The 24,377-nt window shown below is 43.0% G+C and overlaps 1 protein-coding gene across 13 annotated transcripts in view; it reads right to left on the bottom strand.

Annotated features, from left to right (window-relative positions):
- CLIP1 (CAP-Gly domain containing linker protein 1) overlaps positions 1-23,974 on the bottom strand; it is a 116,440-nt gene extending 92,466 nt beyond the window's left edge. For 8 of the 13 annotated variants that reach the window (XM_044930237.2, XM_044930236.2, XM_044930232.2 and 5 more), the window contains exon 1: positions 23,823-23,974. The gene's annotated coding sequence lies outside the window, so the exon portion shown is untranslated. Of the gene's footprint in view, positions 1-8,499; positions 9,276-19,482; positions 19,536-23,822 lie in introns of those variants that run through there. The other 5 variants (XM_025267718.3, XM_025267714.3, XM_025267711.3 and 2 more) reach the window with 3 other exon arrangements.
- Positions 23,975-24,377: the final 403 nt, after the last annotated feature.

Genomic DNA, 24,377 nt, shown 5'->3' on the forward strand with positions numbered 1-24,377 from the left:
GGACATGAGTTTGAGTGAACTCTGGGAGTTGGTGATGGACAGGGAGGCCTGGCGTGCTGTGATTCATGGGGTCGCAAAGAGTCGGACACTACTGAGCGACTGAACTGAACTGAACTGACTGGACTGGTCCAAAACGAAAAGATGTCTACAGTTTCCCTTCAGGCCTTACATTTATTTCATTTGTTCCTTTCATTATCTTAACCTAACCACCATTACCAAGCAAAGATTTTAACTGACAGTTGGCAACCTCTTTTCCAGGGACAAGTCGAATTTTCATTCATTCCAGCCATGGGTGCTGGTAACAGATCGGGGCTGGCTGCTGAGACAGGTCTTAACCAGCAGGGAAGAACCATGAGCATCAAAAGACAATGATTAAACTGCAAACACAAAGAAAGCTTCTCTTCTAAAACCCTTCGGATAATACCTTAGCCAGGATAAACTTGGGAGAGGCTATAAAGATTAGTATCACTGAATACAAATGACAAATTCCAGACTTTACTACTCTACACACTGCAAGAGGGGAGGGGGATCAGATATTTCACAAGCTACTGTGGCTTGATAACTTTTGGTTTCTTACCATAAGCTGCTCACCCTAGTTTATAAGTCTAGCAGGAAGCTAAATATTCTAGGTCTGTACTATCCAATACAGTAGCCACTAGCCACCTGCACTGTTTAAATTCTTTTAAAATGAAATCAAGTTAAAAATTCAGTTCCTCTGTCACACTAGCCACATTTCAAGTACTCAACAGCCTCAATGCAACATACAGAATAATTTCCAGCACCATGTAAGTTCTATTGGCACTGTTGTAGAACCACCTCCATCCAAGGACCATCTATGTGACAAATAGTGTCCTTCAAAGTAACCACCTGAGGAAACACTAAGTTTATTTGAATAATACTGCTTTGGTCAAAAATATTTTTAACTCTTCATTTAGAAATAACTTCAGAGACAGTTTTTAAGTTGCACCTTAATAGTGACCCAAGGCAATAGCGACTAACCATCTCAATGGCTCAATACTCTTCATTGGACTTGGCTCTTAAAATTACTACTAGCTGTTTCCAAAACTTGAACCCAAAAACCTCAAAAATATAATGATGTGCAATTACTGAACAGAGCAAAAATGTATCCAAGGCACATGGGCCAATTCCAAGAGTTCCAAAAAGGGTTTATGAACGGCTTATCACTATAATTAGTGAACAACGCCTCCCTAGATGAAACAACTGAAGTTCTGGTGTATTTTTTTTCATTTATTTTTAAGTCTGTCACATTATTTTATTATCCCATTTTCCAAACTATAATATTGCAACACATACCACACACCAACCCCCAGAACCTTTTATTTATACCACTGAATGATGCCACAGTTCTAATATATTTTCAAGCCAAAAACCATTTGTAAAATGTTTGTCTCTAGAACTTAACAGCTCACTTCTGAACAGTTAACAATAGCTACTATTTTGCTTGTATGCTTCTCAAACGCCAGACAGAGAAGAGAGAACCAACTATGCGGCAAGGGCCCCAGGACACAGGCAGCTCAGCTGCAGAGTCCCTTGCTCCTCCCTCCTCACCGAAAGGTTTACATTTCCACCTAAAAACAGGAATCATTGTTGTCAAACATCAACACCAGAAGAACAGTTTTGTTTTGTTTCTGTGTAACCTACAGGTTTATTTTAAGAAGACAAAAAAGCCAGGCCTGAAATAAGCAAAAATTTTTGAACTAGGTTAATAACCTGTGTTTGTGATTAACTCCAAGATCTGATCTAGATACCAAATACAAAAGGACAAGATATTTATTTCAGGGAAGCAAATAACCTTACAAGACCTAGCCTCTTTGGAATTTCTACAAAAGAAGTGTAGTATTGTATTTCTTGAGAATGTCAGCTTTACCTAAAGGTGGGATTTCAGAAAGAAGGGCTATTCTTCCACCCAATAAAAAAGAAATGTCTTCTACCCTCTATGAAGTCAAGGATTCCTATCCATTTGTCTAGTGTGTTAGATACTGGAAAATATCAGCAACTGGGGAAGTTTCACGAGATGAAAACAAAGCCAGGACATAGAAAGCATCTCAAATACCAGCTATTACTATTTCTAAGAATCCAAGCACCCCACTTTCCTCTCAAATAGAATCTCTCTCACTGCACATTACTGGACAGGAAATTACATACAAATCAGTCTCCCATTCTAAACAAGCAAGTTTTCAGAGATTAAAGATACAGTTCTAGCTATAGCCTTCTCCAAACACAGAAAGAATTGCTGTAGTTCTTCCTTTTAGTAAGCAATAAGCAATCACCTATCACCTGCCTCGTAAACGTAAGAATATTGAAAACATCCAGATAAAATTTTTTTTTTACTATAGTAAGGACAGTGGGTTAGTTATCAGGACTTTGAAAGGGAAAGAAAAAAAAAAAGACCCAGTAATGAAGCCTAAGTTTAAAGGTGACTCTACTGCCATCTAATACTTAATACAAGACACACAGAGCTGGTACTGCTCCAACCGCCCCAGCAAACTGCCACAGTGCCATTTCAAGATGCCTCTGGGGGCTTCCCTGGTGGCTCAGTGGTACAGAATCCACCTGTCAAGGCAGGGGACATGGGTTCGATCCCTGGTTTGGGAAGACCCCACATGTAGTGGGACGGCTGGGTCCATGCACCACGACTGCTGAGTCCACACGCCCCAGCTACCAAAGCCCATGTGCCTAGAGTGCATGCTCTGCAGCACGAGAAGCCACGGCAATGCGAAGCCCGCACACCAACGAGAGTAGCTCCTGCTTTCTGCAACTGGAGGAGGCCTGCACACAGAAATGAAGACCCAGCACAGCCATAAGTAAGTAAAAATAAATAAATAAATCTTTTTAAAAAAGACCCTCTGGGATCACCCCCCTGTACCCATCTGCAAACACCCACTACCATTCAGACTCCATCCCAGTTAACCCTTCCATGAAAGAGGTCTTGCAAAGCAAACAAAAATTCAAAAGTTAAAGATTCAGTTCTCCCTACGTTAGAATACATGCTGAAAGCACAGAAATGTTTACAACCGTGAACACTGACCTAGAGCAGTTAAACAGGGGTTCCATATTGTACCCATAGATAAAACTGACTTCAAACTGGTGATTTTGGGGGTCTACAACCTACATGTACAGGACGACTCATTTCAAAAAGTTGTCTTGGGACTTCCCTAGTGGTCCAGTGGTTGAGACTCTGTGTTTCCAATGCAGAAGGGTGGGGCTCGATCCCTGATTAGGGAACTAGATCCCACGTGCCACAACTAAGATTCAGCAGTCAAATAATTAAAAAATAAAAAGTTGTGTTAAAGACATCCCAGTCCAAGAGGCTCATCCAGCACATTTGGAAGGGAACACACCAAGTGAAGCTAAGAAAGGGCTCCTAGTCTCAAAGAGTAAGTGTTTTGAGACTCTAGGTCGTATGTGTTTAGGAAAATAGGGCCATGTGACCGTTACAGAGGGGAAAAAGTAGAGAACACAGACAACAATGCTTTAAAAAGAGGTCTAATCCAGAAACTGGAATGTTGAGTCTCTCAGATACGGACATGCTTTGCAGGGAGAAAAATGACAACAGCAACAGAATTTTGGCCACGTGATCTTTCAATTCAAACTCATGGAACCAAACTTAGAGAAAGGGTCCAATATCTACTTAAATAAAAAATAGCTGGGGGAGGGGCTTCCTTGGAGGTCCAGTGGTTAAGACTCTGAGCTCCCACTGTAGGGGGCACAGGTTCGATTCCTGGGGTGCAACAACAACAAAAAAAGACAATTTAAAAAAAATAGGAGGGGTTAATTTATCAAGTGCTTAACACCCAACACACAGGAACACAGTTTCCTAAAGTTTTTGTCTGTTTAAAGAAAGACATTCTTTAGAAAATTCTATTATGTATTAACCCTCAGAGACTAGATTTCTGGGTATCTATGTGGACCAACACCTTTTCTTCCAACTCCAACTAAAACATGTTCAAAGAGCAAAGCGATACATTCAAAACCAAATGATGAAAACTTCTCGATTGTGATATATCAGAATTCAGGCCTCCAGGTCATAAATAATTTATACCACTAACAAACAAGTCTAATCATTTCAAACTATTACTTGGCTGGTGCTATAGATATATTTCCACAGAACAAAAATTGTTATGTTTATTTGCAGGGAATGGGAAAACAGACAGCAAATTTCATAGCAAACAGAGCCACTGGTGAACCACATACCCATCCACACAGTTAAAATATTTCTGCTCTTCTATTGCGTTTTGTTTTCAAATGTCCTGCCAGAAGTGCTTTTAAAACGGTGATCTTCTTAAACATTATACACTCTTTTTCAATAAAATAGGGCCCAATGTCAACGTCTTTACTTTTTAATCTACTCAAGTTGCAGAAAAGTCAACACAAATCCAGCAAAAAGAGACAAACCGATACCTCAAGATGTCTGCAGAATCGGGCCATGCCTCCACTCATATCCCAGCAGGAGCTGGGCAAATATTTTGAGCAATCCTGACTGTGAGGTCATGATGCTGACATCACAAACAGGAACTCTGACGCTGGTCAGCCTCTAGGATGCCACCTCACCACGTTAAAGGAAAACCAGAAGGTTCTGTAGCCCTGAATCTGGAGCTGATAATTCAAAAAAACGTAAACTTCTCCCAAGAAATTATCATCCTGTGAAAATTAAGCAACTCGTTCTCCACTACAGACCAGCACAGGCAATGCAGGTGAGCAGAGAACAGCACATCCCCTAAGTTAAGGATTTAGCTCACTACCAGGCACATATTTTTATATACTTCAAGTTTGCAAGTTGTTATTTTGGTTCAGTTTCAAACACTTCCTCTTATTATTCTCTCCTGGGAAATTAAGCTATGTTTAAGAATTCTGAAAACCGAGGAAGAAGTAAATCATGAACTTAAAATGTCATCTTGGTCTCGCCACTCCACTACATCACTAACTTCACCAAGTCCAATATTTATTTATATTGATGGAGGGTTCTGATGTGTAAGCTGGAGGTTGATTTCACCAGGGCTTCCCTGGTGGTGCAGTGAGTAAGAATCCGCTTGTCAGTGCAGGGTGCATGGGTCTGATCCCTGGTCCAGGAAGATTCCACATGTCAAGATTCCACATGTCCTTCCACATGTCAACTAAGCCCACATGCCACAACAACCAAGCCAGTGCACTGGAGCCTGTGCCCCGCAACAAGAGAAGCCACACAGTAAGAAGCCCGTGCACCGCAAGGAAGGGTGGATCACGCCTGCCGCAACTAGAGAAAGCTTGTGGGCAGCAATGAAGACCCAGCTCAGCCAAAAATTTCTAAACAAATAAAATTATTTTAAAAAATAATTTCCCTAGGGTATTTTCCTGACCCAGGAATCGAACCCGGGTCTCCCACATTGCAGGCAGATTCTTTACCATCTGAGCCACCAGAGAAGCCCTTAATATAAACAAGATTTAAAAAAAAAAAGAAAAGAAAATGCCAGAAATACAAAGCCTCACCACAAAGTTCTGCACAGTGTTTCTTTGCTAAAAAAGCCAAAATTGCCAGATTGTTGTCATTGTTGTGGTTCCCCACCACCCCAGGAGTTCTGGAATTTGCAACCCAGAACAAAGAAAGAGCTAGTGACATTTTATTATTTCTAAGTGGTTAAAGATTCTTAAATTGGAGGGAAATGTAACAAAGGATTAATAATCATTATCTCCGGGTGATGGGATTACTGGTAGTTTTAATACCTTTTTTGTATTTTCTTGGGTTTCTCAAATTTTATTTAATGAACAAATATAATTTTTTATACCTCCTTTGGATTTTCTTGGATTTCTCAAATTTTATTTAATGAACAGATATAATTACTTAAGCAGAAAAAACAATATTTTTTTGTTTTTTTGGCCAAGACACACAGCAAGTGGGATCTTAGTTCCTCAAACAGAGATTGAACCCACACCCTCTGCACTGGAAGTGCGGAGTCTTAACCACTGGACCACCAGGGAAGTTCCAGGAAAAAGATTTTTAATGACTTTTTTTGAGTCACAGTAAAATGGGCTGCTTCCTAAGGCCCATTTCCTAAGGCCCGCCTTGAAAGAAAAGTTATATCCAACCTAGACAGCATATTAAAAAGCACACACTACTTTGCCAACAAAGGTCCGTCTAGTCAAAGCTGTGGTTTTTCCAGTGGTCATGTATGGATGTGACAGCTGGACTATAAAGAAAGCTGAGCGCCAAAGAACTGATGCTTTTGAACTATGCTGTTGGAGAAGACTCTTGACAGTCCCTTGAACAGCAAGGAGATCCAACCAGTCCATCCTAAAGGAAATCAGTCCTGAATATTCATTGGAAGGACTGATGCTGAAGCTGAAACTCCAGTACTTTGGCCACCTGATTCGAAGAGCTGACTCATTGGGAAAGATCCTGATGCTGGGAAAGATTGAAGGCGGGAGGAGAAGGGGATGACAGAGGATGAAATGGTTGGATGGCATCACCGCCTCAATGGACATGAGGTTGAATAAACTCTGGGAGTTGGTGATAGACAGGGAAGCCTGGCATGCTACAGTCCAATGGGTCGCAAAGAGTCGGACACGATTGAGCAACTCAACTGAACTGAAAATGGGTTGCAGCCAGGGAGTGAGGAAGCAGACTCTAGTGTGCTGTGTGCGCAGGAAAAAGAAATCAGCACAGCAGGCCAGTGTAAGCAATACGAAGTGGGTAGCCAGGCAGAGAGGCTAGGTGTTTACCAAGCCTACTTCCTTCTCTTCCTGGAGTCACAGACCACATTTCCCAGCTCCCTCTGCAGCTCAGTGTGACCGCGGGACTGAGTCCCAGCCAATGGAAGGAGAGCAGGGCCTGCTACGAGTATACTTTTAGGCCTTCCCCATAAAATCTTTCCACTCTTGGCCCTTCCAGTGGCTTGATGCAGATGAGCAGGGCGACTTCAAAAGCATCAGTGGAGGACACCAAAGGAGCCTGAATCCCTGCATCACTTTTCTTCATTCCCCCACCATGAAATACCTACCCCACTCTTCTATAACTGAAAATAAACTTCCATCCATTTAAGTCATTAAAATTAGTGGAGTATGTTACAGCAGCTAGCTTTTCTTACCAAGTGACAAAGAGATCAAAACTCTGCTGAGACCTTGAAAAACATCTCAGCTAAGTAAACTCAAAATAAATTTGAGGATAAGCTCCTGAGACAGAAATGCTTCACACTATAAAAAGCATGATCACATGAAAGACAAGTTAAAGTACTGTGTTTTTTTAAAAGCAAAAAGACATTTTACTGGCAAGAGCAGAAATATGTTTAAAGAACACAAGTGTGATTGTATGTAAGATAAGACTGATGGTGAGTTGATAAATGTTCAAGAGTTCGGTGGTGATGGGACTACTTGTCTACATATGTGAATGAAACTGTCCACAATAAAAAGTTTTTATTATAGAAGATATTTTAGTAAAATCCAAACTCCACATTCTTCTTCACCCCTTCATAACCTAAAGAAAAAAGCTTAAGCACTTTACAGAAATAAGAAGTTCCTTAAAACAAGCAGTCTCCCACAACAAGTGTATAAGTCCAAGTGAAAAGGAATAATCATCTTCATAATTCTTATCTGATTTCCTAAGGTCTTGTTTCCTCTTTTGCTGTTGCTTTGCAGGTTTTGTTTTTGTTTACTGTTATTCTTTTTTCAATGTGAAAAGAAAAATGTGGCTCTAAAAAAAGAAAAGTATGAGAAGAAGGTTAGATTGGGAAATGAGACAGCTGGATTCTGTCCCAGCTGGATGACCTTCAGCTAGCACTTAACCCCTTCCTGGAACTCCGCATCCTGAAGATAACTCATTACATAAGATCAGTTTCTAAGTCTGTCCTTTTGTAGTTCTACTGTTTTGGATTCAAATACAAACTCCCTAAGTGAAAGGGCAAGGATTCAAAAGTGAAAGGAAAGCTACCGTGACTTCAATTTTGCCAGAGTTCAGAGTACCCTGCAGTCGGGGAAGAAAGAACCACACCTGATAAGATCAGCCTCCGAAAAGCACTGCCTCTCCTCTCGCTCTCCAGCATCCTCCGAGGCAAATCAGATCTCCTGCACTTCCCTTTAGCCCCTTCACAGCCCATCAGAAAAACAAAAATACTATATTTACGAAATTTGGAAATTCTACTGGGAGGCCAAGGAAGAGTTGAAGAATTTGCAATGAATTTAACCTGCCAGGAGAGGGAGTTTCAAGGGAGGTTTTGAGCCTCCAAAAACAAAGCGCCCACAACAGCAGAGTGGGCACCTGGACACTTGGATTTCTGCTCAGTCCTGCTGGGTGCCGGGAAAGAGATGGAGCATCAGGCAGGTTAAGTATCATAGGTGCAGGCGGCCGCACACTGAGACTTCTGAGCACCCGTCTAATTCTAAAATGCTAAAAGTCTATACACTTAGAAGTGAAGGGGAAAAGAAGTTCTGAGAATAAGGCAAAGTCTAGTCGAGAGAAAAGATGTTCCTGAAGCTGATTTTCAAGTCAAGCTAGAGACAAAAACTCACAGGGCTGCGTTCTAATATCCTGTTCCGGAGACTGGGAGCTTCATTCACAGCCTAATCCCATCCTCTGAAGTCACGATTATGTAAGTGTCTGCTGCCTGCTGTGTCACTTGCTGCCCCCCACCCCCACCATGGGAGACGCTGTGTAACCTGAGCTCCCCTGCTTCACCCACTGAAAACACTTACACAACACTCTGGTCATTTTCCAAACTGACTCGTATTTATACCAGGGAAAGGCAAGTTACTCAATTTTTTCCATCTTTCAGTTTCATTCACACTGATACGTCTGCACATACATAAAACACAATTAGAGCTGAAGTTCATTTATACATGTTCTTCAATTTCTGAGTAAAACAAGGAAAGTCAAGTGTTTTCAACTTCACAGAAGGATATCAAAACCCAATCAGTAAGCTGATGGGCTTGCCTTGGCCGAGTGAAACAGTTCTCATCTCTCAGCTGAAATGAGGTAAAAGTCCTCATATGGCAAATGCAGAGTCATGCCTGTTTATGCACCCAAGGCCCATATTCCACTGCACCGCACGGCACATCCCCTCATGCCAGGACTTCCGGGGGACACAGGAAATGACTCTAGAAGAATAAAAGTAGATGCATCATCTCCTCTCAAGGTCTCTTCTGACTGTGAGGCCTGCACTCTCTCCTTCTCTGGACTGCCCAAGCCACCGTGCAGTCTTCTATAACTGAATGATGAATCAGTTTGGTTTGTACACTGTGCGATGACTAAGTTTCTCCTGGTCAGGGATGAAACTGGTCTCTGCATCCAAAGAGCCTAAAAAAGTCCTTGATACACAGTAAGAGTTTTTAAAAGTCCTGAACTGACTCAATGAAAGAAGAACCCCTAAAATGATGCAATACTGAGATTTTCAACCTGAAGCAACCTGTATCTCACCTTCTAAGCATTTGATGAAGACAACATTAGAGGGTTTCCCAACCCTGGGATCTCCTTCAAAAAGTAGGCCAGTGAGGCTTTGGGCAAACGATTCAATTACCACCCCCAGTGAATGCTGTATAAGAGCTAGAAGTCTTGAATTAGATTTCCTTTGTGGACACAGAGATACTCGCTCTTTGCAACGGAAATAAAATGTGAGGCAAATGTGTAACTTTGAACTTTCTAATCATTGTATTTAAAAATTTTAAATACAAGGTGAAATTAATAACCTATTTTTGTTAACCAAATATATGCAAAATATGACTTCAAATGTAATCAATATAAAACTGTTAATCAGTTATTTTACATTCTTTTTATATTAGGCCAAAATCCAATTGTGCTTTTTTTAAGTTTTATTATTGGAGGACAATTGCTTTACACTGGGAATCAGCTATATGCACACATATGTCCCCTCCCTGTCGAGCCTCCCTCCCGCTCCCACCCCACCCCTCTAGGTCATCACAGGCCCCCGAGCTGAGCTCCCTGTGCTGGACAGCAGCCTCCCACTAGCTGCCTACTTTACACGCCGTAGTGTATATGTGTCAATGCCACTTTCCAATTTGTCCCACCCTCCCCTTCCCCTCTGTGTCCACAAGTTCATTCTTATGTCTCTGTCTCTATTCCTGCCCTGCAAACAGGTTCATTTGTACCAATTTTCTAGATTCCATATATACGTGATAATATATAGTATTTGTTTTTTTCTTTCTGACTTATTATGAAGACTCTCGGTCCATCCACATCTCTACAAATGACAATTTTTTTTCCTTTTTACAGCTGAGTAATATTCCATGGTCGAATTATGTATTTTTCTACTCAGATCTCAACTTGGACTTGCAACAGCCATACATGGCTTATGGCTACTGTACTGGGCAGTGAGGCTCTAGAACTATGTGTAAGGCAGACTATAAGGACACTCTCCCCTTGACATAGATAATGAATTTGCCAATCAGACATCTGAGTGCCCCTGGGTATGCAACATTCATCTTTCCTACCACATTACAGGCTTCCCTGGTAGATCACATAGTAAAGAGCCTGCCTGCAATATAGGAGACCTGGCTTCGATCCCTGGGTCCAGAAGATCCCCTGGAGAAGGGACTGGCAACTCACTGCAGTATTCTTGCCTGGAGAATCCCATGGATATAGGAGCCTGGCTACAGTCCATGGAGTTGCAGAGTCAGACACCACTAAGCAACTAACACAAAACAGCAACAACAATCACATTACGACACACTGTGAAAGGAAAAATGGGTAAGCTCTTGAATGTACAGCTGTGAATAATTTAGTTGTTCTTAAGATAAAGATGAAAAAAAAAATAACATTTCCAGTAAGAGCACCTTTAAAATATCTATTTGACAGGGATACATGATGCATGAAGAAGCCCTGCTTACAGCACAAGGCACTGCCCAGTAAAATTGATGGCTCAACACAGTTTGAAAACACACCCACGCAATACTCAAAGCAAAGAACAGAGACTGAGTTACAGATGAAAATTTAATAAGTGTGTCTCAGGATACAAGAAGGGAACCTGAGAGGTAGCGCCTGGCAGATTTAAGGGCGACGGAGCAGGAGGCAGCGTTTCAAGTACAAAGAGGCAAGTGAACGCATCTTTCTACTGAGGCGGCTCCACGCTCAGCTGCTTCTGGCATTCTGACTGCAGGAAGCCGACACAGACTCGGGGAAGTGTGGAGTGAGAACATGCGGAAAGCAGGACCAGAGACCGGAGGGGAAAACTAATAGGAGAGAAAGAGGGACAAAGGATGAGACCTCACTGTCATCTCCTACTCATCTGTTATTTCTTCCCCGGTGAACTTTAGTAAAGTTGGCTTTGATTTAGAGATAGTCCAGTGGCTAAAACGTAAGACTCAGAGAGGAAAAAGCACTGTCCCAAGTATCAACACTGGGGAAATGTGTCAGTCTACTGAATGAAGACACAGAACACGTCTTGTGGGATGAAGAGAGGCGCGTCTCCTCCAGGACAGAGTATCTGGCAAGTGTTCAATGTGCTGGAACAGTGATGAGTGACATGGAGCCACCTGCGGTCATCCTAAGGTTCAGGCCTCCTGGAAGCTTGCCCCGTGAACACAGAGAAAATGTGTGTGATGTCACCAGACACAGTTTAGGGCACAAGCCACCAAAGAGCCACTGCTTCACATCACTGCAATACCAAGTGAGATAAACTAGAATAAAGAGTGAGCAGGGAACTGGAGGCATCTGGTTTTAGCAGCAGCTAAGTGGTTGGCTTAGAGGGTAAAGCAAGAGGTAAGTCTGCTAAGGCTGGGTGATGAGAGAGGCGGAGATCCAGATGGCCCCTCTGTTTCTTATTCCACCACCTCCACCAGAGCATTCCAACCCTAGGGACTAGTGGGCAAGATCAGCCAGGGGAAAAGTCACACAACCCTCCCCAAAATAAACATACACATGACGTGAAAGATTGCCACTTTCCCTTGTAGAATGAGAGAAAACGAGAGAATCCATCTTCCAGAGAGCCGACTGTCCTGCCGTGGAATATGGATAAAGGTGGGGGCTGGGGGGCAGGGAGGCAGCATCTGGTATTTGCTCAGGAGGCCAGAGCATCTGGAAACACCTTAGAGAATTCCATGAAGGGACTTCCATGGTGGTCCAGTGGTTAAGACTCTGTGCTCCCAATGCAGGGGGCCCAGGTTTGAGTTCTGGTCAAGGAACTAGATCCCACATGCCGCAACTAAGAGTTTGCAAGCCACAGCTAAAGATCCCGCCTGCCACAACAAAGATCAAAGATCCCAAATGCTGTAACTAAGACCCAGCATGGCCAGATAAATAATAAACAAAATAAATATTAAAAGAAAGAGAATACCATGAAATACTGAGACATGGAACAGAGTCTGAAACATCTTAAGACATCCATAGCAGCAAGAGACTAAGACTTAAACTAAGAAGCCCTATACAAGGTAAAAATTGAAATTGAGAAAACTACTATTCAGTATTTAATTTCTCATATAAATTAGAAAAAGCAACATCTCAGTCTAGCCTGAAGATTACGAGCATTCTCCAAAGATCACCTGGCTAAAGACACAGAACCTTCTAAGGACTGAAAGTTGCCTGATGCCTTTCTCACAGTTTATCCAAGTTACTTTGGTACTGCTTTTGATAAGTTTATGGTTAATCCACAAGCTGAAGATGGAGCTGGTAATAATTTATACTCATGGAATGCTAAATTTATACTTTTCAGAAATCATTATAAAGCATGACACAAAACAATAATGCAAGTTAAAAGCAGAGAAAAGGAGACATGGGAGACAGGAGTGAAGTTAAAATGTAAAAAATACCAACTTAACTGTAATGCCGCTTTTCAGTACTTCCACTCAGTCCCACATCTCCCAACTTAACCACCTTGTTTTTATAGGGTTGACTTATACCAACTCCCAGGAGACATGTATCTGAGTAAATGCACTAGCAGCTATTCCTCAAAAAATGGTCCTCACAGGACTTCCCTGGCAACCCGCATTCCCACTGCAGGGGGCATGGGTTCGATCCCTGGTCAGAGGACTAAGATCCCACATGGGGTGGGGAAGGGGTTTGTCAAAAAGAAAAAAAAACAAAAAACCATGATCCTCACTGTCTTCACTTGCTGACTTCAGATCAATGTGCCTCTCACACGGTAGATTATTTAACAAATATTTATCCGGTATTAAAGACATGTCTTTTTTTTTAATTCCATTGTCAAAAGAATTATTCTCCTCAAAGATTTCCAACCCCTGAGTAACCCTTGCCACCCAGAGTGACGACGGCTACAGAGCCACCCAGATGCCACAGAACTCTCGATGGGTTACTCTGGGCTGGAAATCCTTGAGGAAATACTGGTGTTTATGAAGAGCCCAGGAGGCATAATTCTGGGTCTTCTTTAGCCTTTTACCACCTTATTGTACTGGACGACCACAAAGATTCATTTACACTGAAACTTATCTAGGTAAGTATTTATATATATATATATATATATTTCACACACAATATATAACTTTTTAAACAGGCCAGACTCCAACAGCCTTAAAATTAACACAAAGGTTAAAAACACAAACTACACATCTCTAGCCAAGGATAAAGTACAGATGAAAATAGTGTAGTCACTGTTTGCCTAAAAGGATCAATGTGAAAAACCCATTTAGACATGCAAGGGCAGACACAAGCAGGGAAGGATCAGAAAATTAATTGGCCTCTTAATTCAAATAGTGCTACACGGAAGTTGTAATTTCAATTTCTAACTGGCAGAGCCCTTATCAAGCAATTTATAAAGTCAGTCTACCAATCTTAAGTGTTGGTTTGAGAATATCACACAGTAGGATGCTGAAGATAAACAGAAAGTTTTACATATTTCCATCAAAGTCAGAAGTAGAATGTTAAATGATTCAACACTCAGTTAAGGATGCTTGCCAAAAAAAGTCAGAAAAGGATGTCAATAGAGAGACATAACCCCTTGAAAAATTATTCTGTGCTCGAAAATTACACGTGTTTAAATTTTGAAGCATATATGACATAGTACCAAATACAAGTTGTACCCAGAGTTTCAAAGTCTACAGCTGTTTTTGAAAGGAGGGGGAGGGTGCCAAAACCCAAGCAAAGCAAAGAGAGCTGGAACATTCGATGACTTTTCTAAGACGGAACGCTGAGCCATGACGTGTCGGCCTGCAATTATGAGTGTCTCTGCACGGTTCAGTTTGAACAAAGATTTATTTTCTGTTCCTGTTACTTAGATAAGCAGAAAATAAGCAGTCTCCCAAAGTTCCTCCATCTGCAAAGGACATTTTTTTTTTCAAAGAGCTGAATAATTTGAGCTATTCTGCTCATTTATACAAGTTTTCACAAAATTCCTACAATTCTGCAACTCTAATACTGCCAGCTTAGAGACAGATCTTAAATAAGGAACTGAAATGACTAGGCCTGGTTAGTATCTCCCAGAAGAACTTACTTAATAGGTCGGCAGCAGTCAATTATACTAATGTGTAAAAAGGAGCAAATGTGCTTAATATAGCATCATAAAATTTTAGAATTAGAAGAGACCTGCAATCTAGTTCAACTTCCTCATTTTACCACGGAGGAAACTAATTCTAAAAAATGAAACCACTTGTCAAGGTCACAGTTACTTAACGGTCCAGGACTTAAACCCCAGTCTCCAGTTTAAAGACTCCTGACCTTCATCTATGCAGATGAATAAAAGTTTTCTGGTCTGTTATAAACAGCAATGAGAAGAGTAAGTCAATCTCAAGGCAGGTTAAAACTCATTTCCTTTTCCAGCCTTCACAAAGGAATCAAAATTGGCACACTTTTCACTTGCCCTTCAACAGTCACACGTGGCCCAATCCAAACGCAAACGCTCACCAACTGCTTGTTCTGAACAGGAAAAGGGCACACAGACAACAGAAGAACCAATGACTTCCTCTCTGGGTTGTTTTTCCCCCCTCTTTATAAAAACCTTCTTGCTTTTACTTTGCAAATGAGCAACTTTAACAGTTGCAGGCTGGGAATTCCCAGGCGGTTCAGTGGTTACGACGCAACGCTTTCACTGATGGGGGCCCGGCTTCAATTCCTGGCCAGGGAACTAAGATCCTGCGAGCCAAAGGAAAAAAAAAAAATAGTTGTAGGTCTTTAGAGGGAATGGAGAAAATAACCAAATTTCAGTTTGCACAATCCTGAAGGATACTCGGCTATTTCAAATTTATTCAGATGTCCCTAAGACGGTTTTCCCGTACAACCACCGCTGATACTGTCAATGGAAACTAGGAATTGGTTTCATTTGGATCTTAATAACCCAACTTCATTGTTGGTTATTTTTTACCTTTGTAGGTAATCTTTCACACAGACACATGCAAGTTCTATCAGATCTCACAAAGAAACTCCTTTGAGTTAAACAGTGGGAAATCAAACTGACAAACATACAAAAGGGCCTGAGGTTTGGCAAGGCACAAGTTCTGACACGAGAAGCACGAGTTCCTACCCCATGCGAAATACTTAGCTCCTCATATATTAAAGTTCATCAGTGCAAGCTGTTGTCTAAAAGTGTGCCCTTAGACAGTGGCAAGGCACTCCGACTCAAAGTAATTTTCTATACATGGCAGGAAATAAGGTTTTCATTTCCCAGACTAGTAGAAGTGGGTTTTCCCCCATTCAAGTTACATGAGAGAAGAAAACTGAGGTGCTGAACCCCGACTTCCTTTAGGAATGGGCATGCAGGAAGACACAAGGGATCAAAGGGGAGAGAAGAGTTCGGATACTGTTTTACAGATATTAATTCATTTAATCGTCATGACGACTATTTGAAATTCCTTTGATCCCCAGTTGACAGATGAGAAAACTAAGTTCTAGAGGTTATCAGTTTGAACCAGATCTTCCAGAAAGCATTAACATAAAGTGAATAAAGTAGCAAAGTAATAACAGAGCTGGGATTGGCTGCTGGAGAAGACAAGTCAATCCTAAGGGAAATCAACCCTGAATATTCATTGGGAGGACTGACGCTAAAGCCAAAACTCCAATACTTTGGCCACCTGATGCGAAGAATTGACATTGGAAAAGACCCTGATGCTGGGAAAGACTGAAGGCAGGAGAAGGGGATGACAGAGGATGAGATGGTTGGATGGCATCACAACTCAATGGACATGAGTTTGAGCAAGCTCCAGGAGTTGGTAAAGGACAGGGAAGCCTGGAGTGCTGCAGTTCATGGAGTCACAAAGAGTCAGACATGACTGAGTGACTGAACAACAACAAATAACCAGAAGTTTGCCTATTTACCACCTATAACCAGATAAGTTTTGAGCAATCATCATAAGAAAGACTTGCAAAAAAAAAAACAAAACTGAAATGATTACAAAAATGCTGCTATGTTGTGCTCAGTCGTGTCTGCCTCATTTAGACCCCATGGACCTACAGACCAATAAAAGGGACTCCTGCTCAGAGCAGGGAAGCCTCTCCTTGATGCAGACCCAAATGTCTTAGTTTTATTTCCTATTACCTGCCCTCAAAGTACAGAGCAGTAGATCTGATATGATCTCAGCAGGCTACCCTTTATGCCTTTGTTCAATCCAATCCAGCCTAGAAAGTCTTCTCTAACCCATCCCTGCCTAGAGACCCTCCATCTCCATCAACGCCAAACGCAAGAGCTACTTCCCACTTTGTTGTTACTGTTCAGTCGTTCAGTCGTGTCTGACTCTTTGCAACCCCACGGACTGCAGCACGCCAGGCTTCCCTGTCCTTCACTATCTCCCAGAGTTTGCTCAAACTCATGTCCATTGAGTCAAAGAAGCCATCTCAACCTGTTGCCCCCTTCTCCTCCTACCCTCAATATTTCCCAGCATCAGGGTCTCTTCCAATGAGTCAGTTCTTCACAGCAGGTGGTCAAAGTATTGGAGCTTCAGCATCAGTCCTTCCAATGAATATTCAGGGTTGATTTCCTTAAGGACTGACTGGTTGGAAGCTTCCTTAATCCTCTCTCTCACACACACAGAAAAATCCCAAGGACAGAGGAGCCTGGCAGGCTACATACAGTCCATGGAGTCACAAAAGAGTTGGACATGATTTAGGGACCAAACAACAACAAGCTGTGTGAAATGGACTGTCTTCCAGGGCCCCAGCACGCCTCCACTTTAGCCTCTAACTGGCCCACTGTTAGCTGCCTCACCTGGTGAGACAGCTGCTTATACCCAGCACAGAGTCCTCACAGCTCTCAAGAGATTTTGATAAATCAGTATTTCTGGGGTTTTCTCCTACCCCACAGGACACTTTTGATTGGTCACATTCATCTGAAAAGCTTTACTATAATAAATCTGCTGCTGCTGCTGCTAAGTCACTTCAGTTGTGTCCGACTCTGTGCGACCCCAGAAATGGCAGCCCACCAGGCTCCCCTGTCCCTGGGATTCTCCAGGCAATAACACTGGAGTGGGTTGCCATTTCCTTCTCCAGCCATTTGCAAAATATGCCAGGTGACTCACAGTCAATCAGTGATGCAGGACTGGTCTTTCCTCTGTCTTCCTGGGCCTCTTTGGTATTTGAAAGGGCCAGTAACTCCCTTAGCACTATTATCATCACCAAATCCCCACATTAAGACAGCAACCCCATCAGGTGAACAGGGCAGGTGTTACCCCCACTTTACAGAATGAGAGACTAGAAGTCAAGCAACCGTCCAACTTCACAAGATTCACGGAGCTGGGGCTGAAGCAAATTCAGGACCGCAAACTTTTTTTTTTTTTTCCCCTTAAATCTTTATTCCCAAGGTTCAAACTTCACTGGAGAAAGCAAGTGCTTTACACCAATATAAAAGCATGCATATAGCTAAGTAATTTAGCACTATGAGGCTTGTGGGATTTTAGTTCCCCAACCAGGGCCAGAACCCTCATCCCCTGCATTGGAAGGTGGATTCTTAACCACTGGACCACCAGGGACGTTCCTCAAACTTAAAAGTAGTCCTGATTCCCCCCGTGTTGGTGCACTGAGAATATTTCCTGTGAAAATATTAAGCTTTTAATTACGTCAAAACAGAAATACAGGGCTTCCCTGGTGGTTCAGTGGTAAAGAATGTGCCTGTTAATGCAGGAGACACGAGTTCAATCCCTGATCCAGGAAGATCCCACATGCTCAGGAGCAAGTAAGCTCCTGTGTCACAACGAATGAGCCTGTGCTCTAGAGCCCAGGGAGCTGCAACCACTGAGCCCACGCACCCTAGAGCCTGTGCTCCACAACAAGACAAGCCACCAAAATGAGACGCTTGTGCACAACTACAGAATAGCCCGCACAGCAACAAAGACCCAGCACAGCCAAAACTAAATATATAAAAATATTAAAATCTGTCTATATATAAATACAGATCCAGCCATAAAGACATTTTTTAAGTATAAAGAAAAAGATTAGAAGGATATACTCCAAAACACTGAAATAATTTTCTCTGGGCAGTAGGATTATGGATAATTTGCTTTTTTCTCTGTCTTTTAATATGTGTGTTTATATCTTATACACTGAAATCACATATTATAGGATGGCTAGTATATGTTATTAAAATGCAAAGGTCCTTTTAAAACTGGTATGCAAGGCGAAAATAAACCCGAGAACCTCAAAAAAGTAATCACTTCACTAGAAAACACTTTTTAAAAAATCTAAATTTGCTGATTCTAGAATCTCAATGTCGAAACTCAAGCAAGCCACATATGCCTTACAACAGAAATTAGCAATACACTTTTTTCCAGTCACCCATGTGTGAAAAAACACTTAGTGATAAAAAGTTTTCTTTCACTTAAGCTGTAAAAAAAATTAAAATAAAATTACCCTGCCTATAAAGTTTATTTTTCTATAGTCTGGAAAAGTAGAGTCTATGCATCTTCCTTCCTGCCTTAAGTTACTAGAATGTAATGTCTCCAGTAAGAAATCATTCTATGGAGGAAACCAGATAAACAAAGAAGGCAGGAGATCAAAAGATTTGATTGAAATATTTTAAAGAAAATTTCCCTAATATCTCATCTTTCCTGAGAAGACAGGGTAAAAAAGTATGCCAAATATTTTAGTGTTCTACTTGACTAGGGATCTGTAGAACCAGGGAGGGGGGAAAAAATCTATTAAAGTTGCCTTCCGTTTCACATCAAACCCAAATTTTGGATGATCTGCACGTCCTGAACATCTGGATCTTCAGGCCTTTAACTTCAGAAAAGATACAGTAAAACAAGCACTTGGCAATTTTAAGTGTAAAAAATGGGCAGAGTTAAAACTGGGATCTAATCCAAGCTATACTTAGACATAAGTAAGCAAAAGAGAATACAAATACCAAACTACTTAATTCAAGTCAGAAGTATATTAGACCTTATGCTTATATAAAACATTAGGGCAGCGAAATGCCTGTCTGTAGTCTCATTAGGATTCCTAAGAAGCAGCAGATGAGAGTATACTTCCCCAGGGAAAGAGATATAGGATAGGGTTCCCAATAGGGATTCTGTAATAGGACTACTATTTTTCTCAGATTTTGCAAAGACTACTTTTAAGATTAAGTTGCTGAACCACCATAAGACAGACAATCAAAAAAACAGACCCACCCATTGAGTTAGTGCTCGTGGAATCTGTCTTTCTGTAAGTGCCAGATGGAGATCTGAAAAAAAAAAAAAAGCTCTTTACTAAATGTGGCCAAGATTCCTTGGTACTTGGTGCCAGGGCCAGGATATTAACCCAGATGTCCTAGCCAAATTCAAGGATGGTTAATTACAATCTGCCAACCCACCGGAAAAAAAAAAAAAAAAGACTCTTCTGTTCCCGATTTGAAATCTGAAGAGGTCACTCTTGAAATTCTTATACAGTACCATCAGTCAATATGTTTTCCCTTAAAAGTGCATTGTAACTCAAGTGCTGATTTAAAGCATATGGATTCCTTGAGTTCCATTTACATGGGAAACATACATTATGTATATTAAAATACATATATAAGATGCTATATTAGTTTAGAACCTCCCTTAACAGTCATCTAAAAAATTCATATTGAGACTAATACTGTCACTGCCTTCCCATTAAGATTGAAGACACTTAAAGGCTTATATCAAACACAGATTTTGAATCATGAATCTTTTAAGACTAAAAAGGAAGGCTTTGCTGCCAGGAGCATAATTCCAGGAAAATGCAATATATGCAAATGTCAGTTACAAGGTCTCCCAGGGCTGAGCAAAAATCCTGCATACAAACAGGAAAGTATATTCTTAACAGCAAGTCTGAACATCAAGTACTGGTCTGGCCTTTCTGCCAGCCACTTACTTAAGGTTTCATTGCCAATATAGTCTGTGCATTGCTTAAAATAATAGAAACTAAGGTTCAATTTCTAGCTCTCTATTCACTGGCTGTGTGGCCTTTAAGGCAAGTTAGTGAAATTCTTTAAGCTTTACTTCCCCCACATCTTCAACTTTTTCTTCAACAAAATCGCTAGTACCATGGCACAAAATTCTTTATCTTTCACTATTTTAAAATATTTTAGGGACTTCCTGAGTGGTCCAATGGCTAAGACTCCAAAGCTTCCAATGGAGAGCAGGGGCCTGGTTCAATCCCTGGTCAGCGAACTAGATCCCACATTCCGTAACAAAGACCTAGCACAGACAAATATGTACGTAAACAAAGATAAATATTAAAAATAAATTAATATTTTAATACATATGTATTTAATACATATTTAAGGACTACAACCTTAAATTATCTGGCCCCTCCCAAGCTCCTGCCTCGGGACCCTTGCAACTGATTCCTCTGGAATGATCTTCCCTCGGGGATCAACATTCCCTCACTTCACCTAGATCTCTATTTAAAAGCCATTTTCTCAGCAAGGTCTCCTCTCATCACCCTATCTAGAATTTCTGTTACCCTACCTCTTGTCTCCAAAACTTGTAGTATTTAGTCTTAATATGTATCACTTTCCAACATACAATAAATTGTATTAGCATGGTTACTGTCTGCCTCCCCTACCTGAAGGGAGTTCCAACAACAGGGCTTTCCCTTTTATTTACTGCTGTATCACCAGCACCCAGAACAGCAACCGGCACACAGTAGGTGCTCAATAAACACCTGCTGAGTGAATTCCAAATGAGACCTCAGTACAGCCCACATACAGGTGCACCACAGCCCCACAAACTCCTTCTGGGGAGACTACCACACACTACAAAAAAATACTGAAAAAGAGAACTTACTGATTTGCAGTGATTACAACAGTGTCCATTCTTTATATTAGAGAAAACAATCGACTTCCCACGTCATTTGTACAAGGAAGAGGAGAAAGAAGCTGATAATTCAGATAAAGTGGAAAAATAAACGAGGTGAAAGGCTCGTGTTAGTTAACATTGCATAAAGTTTTCTTTTAATGTTAACAAGTAGTAAGCCATCTTCCTATGACTTTACTACACTACCTTCAGTTTTGTTTTGTTTTGCCTTTTTCTATAAAACCAGTCCTGGGACTTCCCTGGTGGTCCAGTGGCTAAAATTCTGTGCTCCCTATGGAGGGGACCCAGGTTCGACCCCTGGTCAGGGAACCAGATCCCACATGCTGCAACTAAGACCTGGTATAGCCAAATAAATAAATATTAAAAAATAAAAACCATCCTGAAATTTATGCACCTCATATTTTCAATTAACTGAATAATAAATATTGACTGAACACACGGCACTCGGCAGAATTCTGTAGAGGGTACTATAAAGCAAAAGTCAAGGTCCTTGAAATATACATATAGATATGTATCATATACATATGTATACATACACACATACACACAAATAGCTTGAGATAGATACACACAGACTCTGGGAAGAACAGAAATACATCTGTAATAAATAATGAAGAACAGGCAGCCAATATATGACCAATTCAAAAGTGCCTACCTTTTGTGGAGCACAGGAGGACCAAGCCCCCTCTTACACACCATGATTTGGGTTTGGAATGCCAACAGAGACAGAACTTAAAAGCAAGAGTCAAACATTACTTGCTTAAGTTCATATGCATTTACGGATCACAAGGGATGGGACAGACTCAATGTTTGACAATAGGTTAAAAACATTTTTTTAAGGTAAATGAGAAAAGCACCAAATTCCAAACTTATAAAGAACAGAAACCAGATCTGCTGATGTCTCTCTCACTGAAGCACAAGTAAGTGCTTAAGCAATTGTTAGGGGAAAAAAAAGAGGGATGGGCGATCTTTATCTTTAGACAGAATGCTTCACAGGGTCCACCCAGTTTGTTGTTCATCCTTTTGAACTAGGCCTAGTAAGAAGCCTAAGCTGTACCTTACCACTTTCTCTGAACCTCAGAAACTCAGGACCAGCCCTTGGCCAAGTAATCACCCACTGTCTTTGCTTTAAGGAAGGCAGACTTGCTCCTTGCAGGAGAGTCACTATACCAATTACCAAGCACCAGGACTCAGAATACCGGAGATTAAATCCTGACACTACCACTTATCAGCTATGTGACCCTGAGCACGGTTCCTGACCTTTCTATGCCTCTTCTGTAAAATGGGATAATAGCACTGAATAGCACCATCACTGGGCTAGGTTAATTGAGACAAAACACATAAAAGACCTGCCCAGAGCTTGACCACAGGAAGCCCTCAATAAATGTTAATATTTCCAGAGAAAAATGCCCCAAAACCGAGGAGCAACATATACCTGAGGATTCTTGCAAAAGGTTATTATTACACCCCAAATCCTAACAGACCTGGTCTCTGGACTTGTACATATTATAGGTAACAGTAGTAATCAATGGGAAAAGAAAAAAACACCAGCCAGAACCACAACCATAAAAGCAGCAGCCGTAGCACTAGTCCTGAGCTCTTACCGGCCAGGAACTGTCCTAACCTGAAACAGGAAGAAGGCAAGACTGCTGAATCCAACAACAACCAAAAAAGGCAGCATATATTTTCCTCCACCCTCCTTTTTAAACACGTTAATTGGCGCCCAGGTTTTGCTAAAAACAGGTAACTAAAGATTACAGACTTAACGTGTAATTTCTTCATACCAAAGAGGTGGGGCTGGGAAGGGAGGAAGGGGGTGGTGCTCGGTCCCTGCCAGATGGAAAAGCCACATGAAGTGGAGCAACAGCGGAGTTGAGGGTTTCTCCGCGGATCAAAAACCACAATTTCTGAAGCACAGGACCTCCAAAGGAGGGGAATCAGGAGGCTCTGCTTTGAAAATAACCTCTGAACAAGTGTCATCTGTCTCCGGAGCCAATCCCCTGACGAGGCAGAAGGTTCGGGTTACGGGGCAGCGGTGTTATTTCGGAAATCCCTGTCAATCTTGTCATCCACCTTCTCCAAGAATCACGGTCCCATTCGTGGGGGTGGGGTGGGGGACAAAAGCCATGGCCGGCCGAGCCCCGGGCCAGCGAGGCCAGCCCGCCGGCCGGCGCCCGCCTCGGAGGCCACGGCCAGGGTGCCCTCCATGCCGGCTCGCGGGCACCGCTGCCACGGGCCCGAGGAAGGCTAAGGCGACCGCCGGGGCAACAGGTCCCGCTGGGCCTCGGCCCCCCGGGGGTCCGGCCCGCCGCCCCAGGACTGAGGGGAGCGAAGAGGGGCGCCGGGGAGGGAGCGGCGCCTGGGGCGGCGCAGGGGCAAGGAGTCCAAGCTCCATCTTGAGGCGGGCGGAGGAAGGGAAGGCCGGGCTCGGCGCTCACAGGGCCGGCCACTTTCTGGCTCCGGGGAGAGCACCCCCAGGGACCCCTGGCCTCCAGGGCCATCTCTCCGGGGCCGCCCGCGGCCCCACGGGGATGGCCCGGTGCGCGGGACTCGGTCCTCCCTCTTGGATGCCGGGCCCGGTCCCGCCCGCCCCGATCCGGGCGGGCAGAAGCCGGTCGGGCAGGGAGGAAGGGAAAGGTGAGAAGGGGATGGGGAAGGGGAGAGGGCCCGCGCCGCGCCCCACTCACCGCCGCCTCGGTCGCCGCCAGTCGCCACCACCTGCCCCACTGCAACAGCAGCAGCCGCGCGGCCGCCGCCTCCCGCCTCCCGGCTCGTCGGCTCCGGGCGGGGGAGAGCGTGACGCGCCGCCGCGGGGCCGGGAGGGCGCGCGCCGCCTGCAGAAGACGCCGCGGCGGCTCCTCCCAGCGCGCTCCGCCGCCGCGCCCACCGCGGCCAGCCCCGCGCCCCGAACCCCGCGGCCGGCACCCCGCAACCCGCGTCGGGCCCAAACTCCCCCCCCCACACACACACACCACCTCCTCTTTGTCTGCACCCGCCGCGGCTGGAGGCGAACCCCCAAACTCCTGGCGCGCCCGCCGTCCCGCCCTCAGATCCCAAAGAGGACCGGGTCAGGGAGGAAGGTACCGGGGAAACCCATGAGGCCTGTACCAAGGGGCTTCTCATCATCTCGCTTCGCTCCCCATTTTCTGAAAGTGTGCCCAGAATTTGCAAGCCACACCCGATAGATCCATTCAGCCTGATCACACAGCCGTTTGGTTTAGAGCTGATTTTTTTTCCCCTCC

The sequence above is a fragment of the Bubalus bubalis genome, chromosome 17 (genome assembly GCF_019923935.1).
Source record: "Bubalus bubalis isolate 160015118507 breed Murrah chromosome 17, NDDB_SH_1, whole genome shotgun sequence".
Classification (NCBI taxonomy): domain Eukaryota; kingdom Metazoa; phylum Chordata; class Mammalia; order Artiodactyla; family Bovidae; genus Bubalus; species Bubalus bubalis.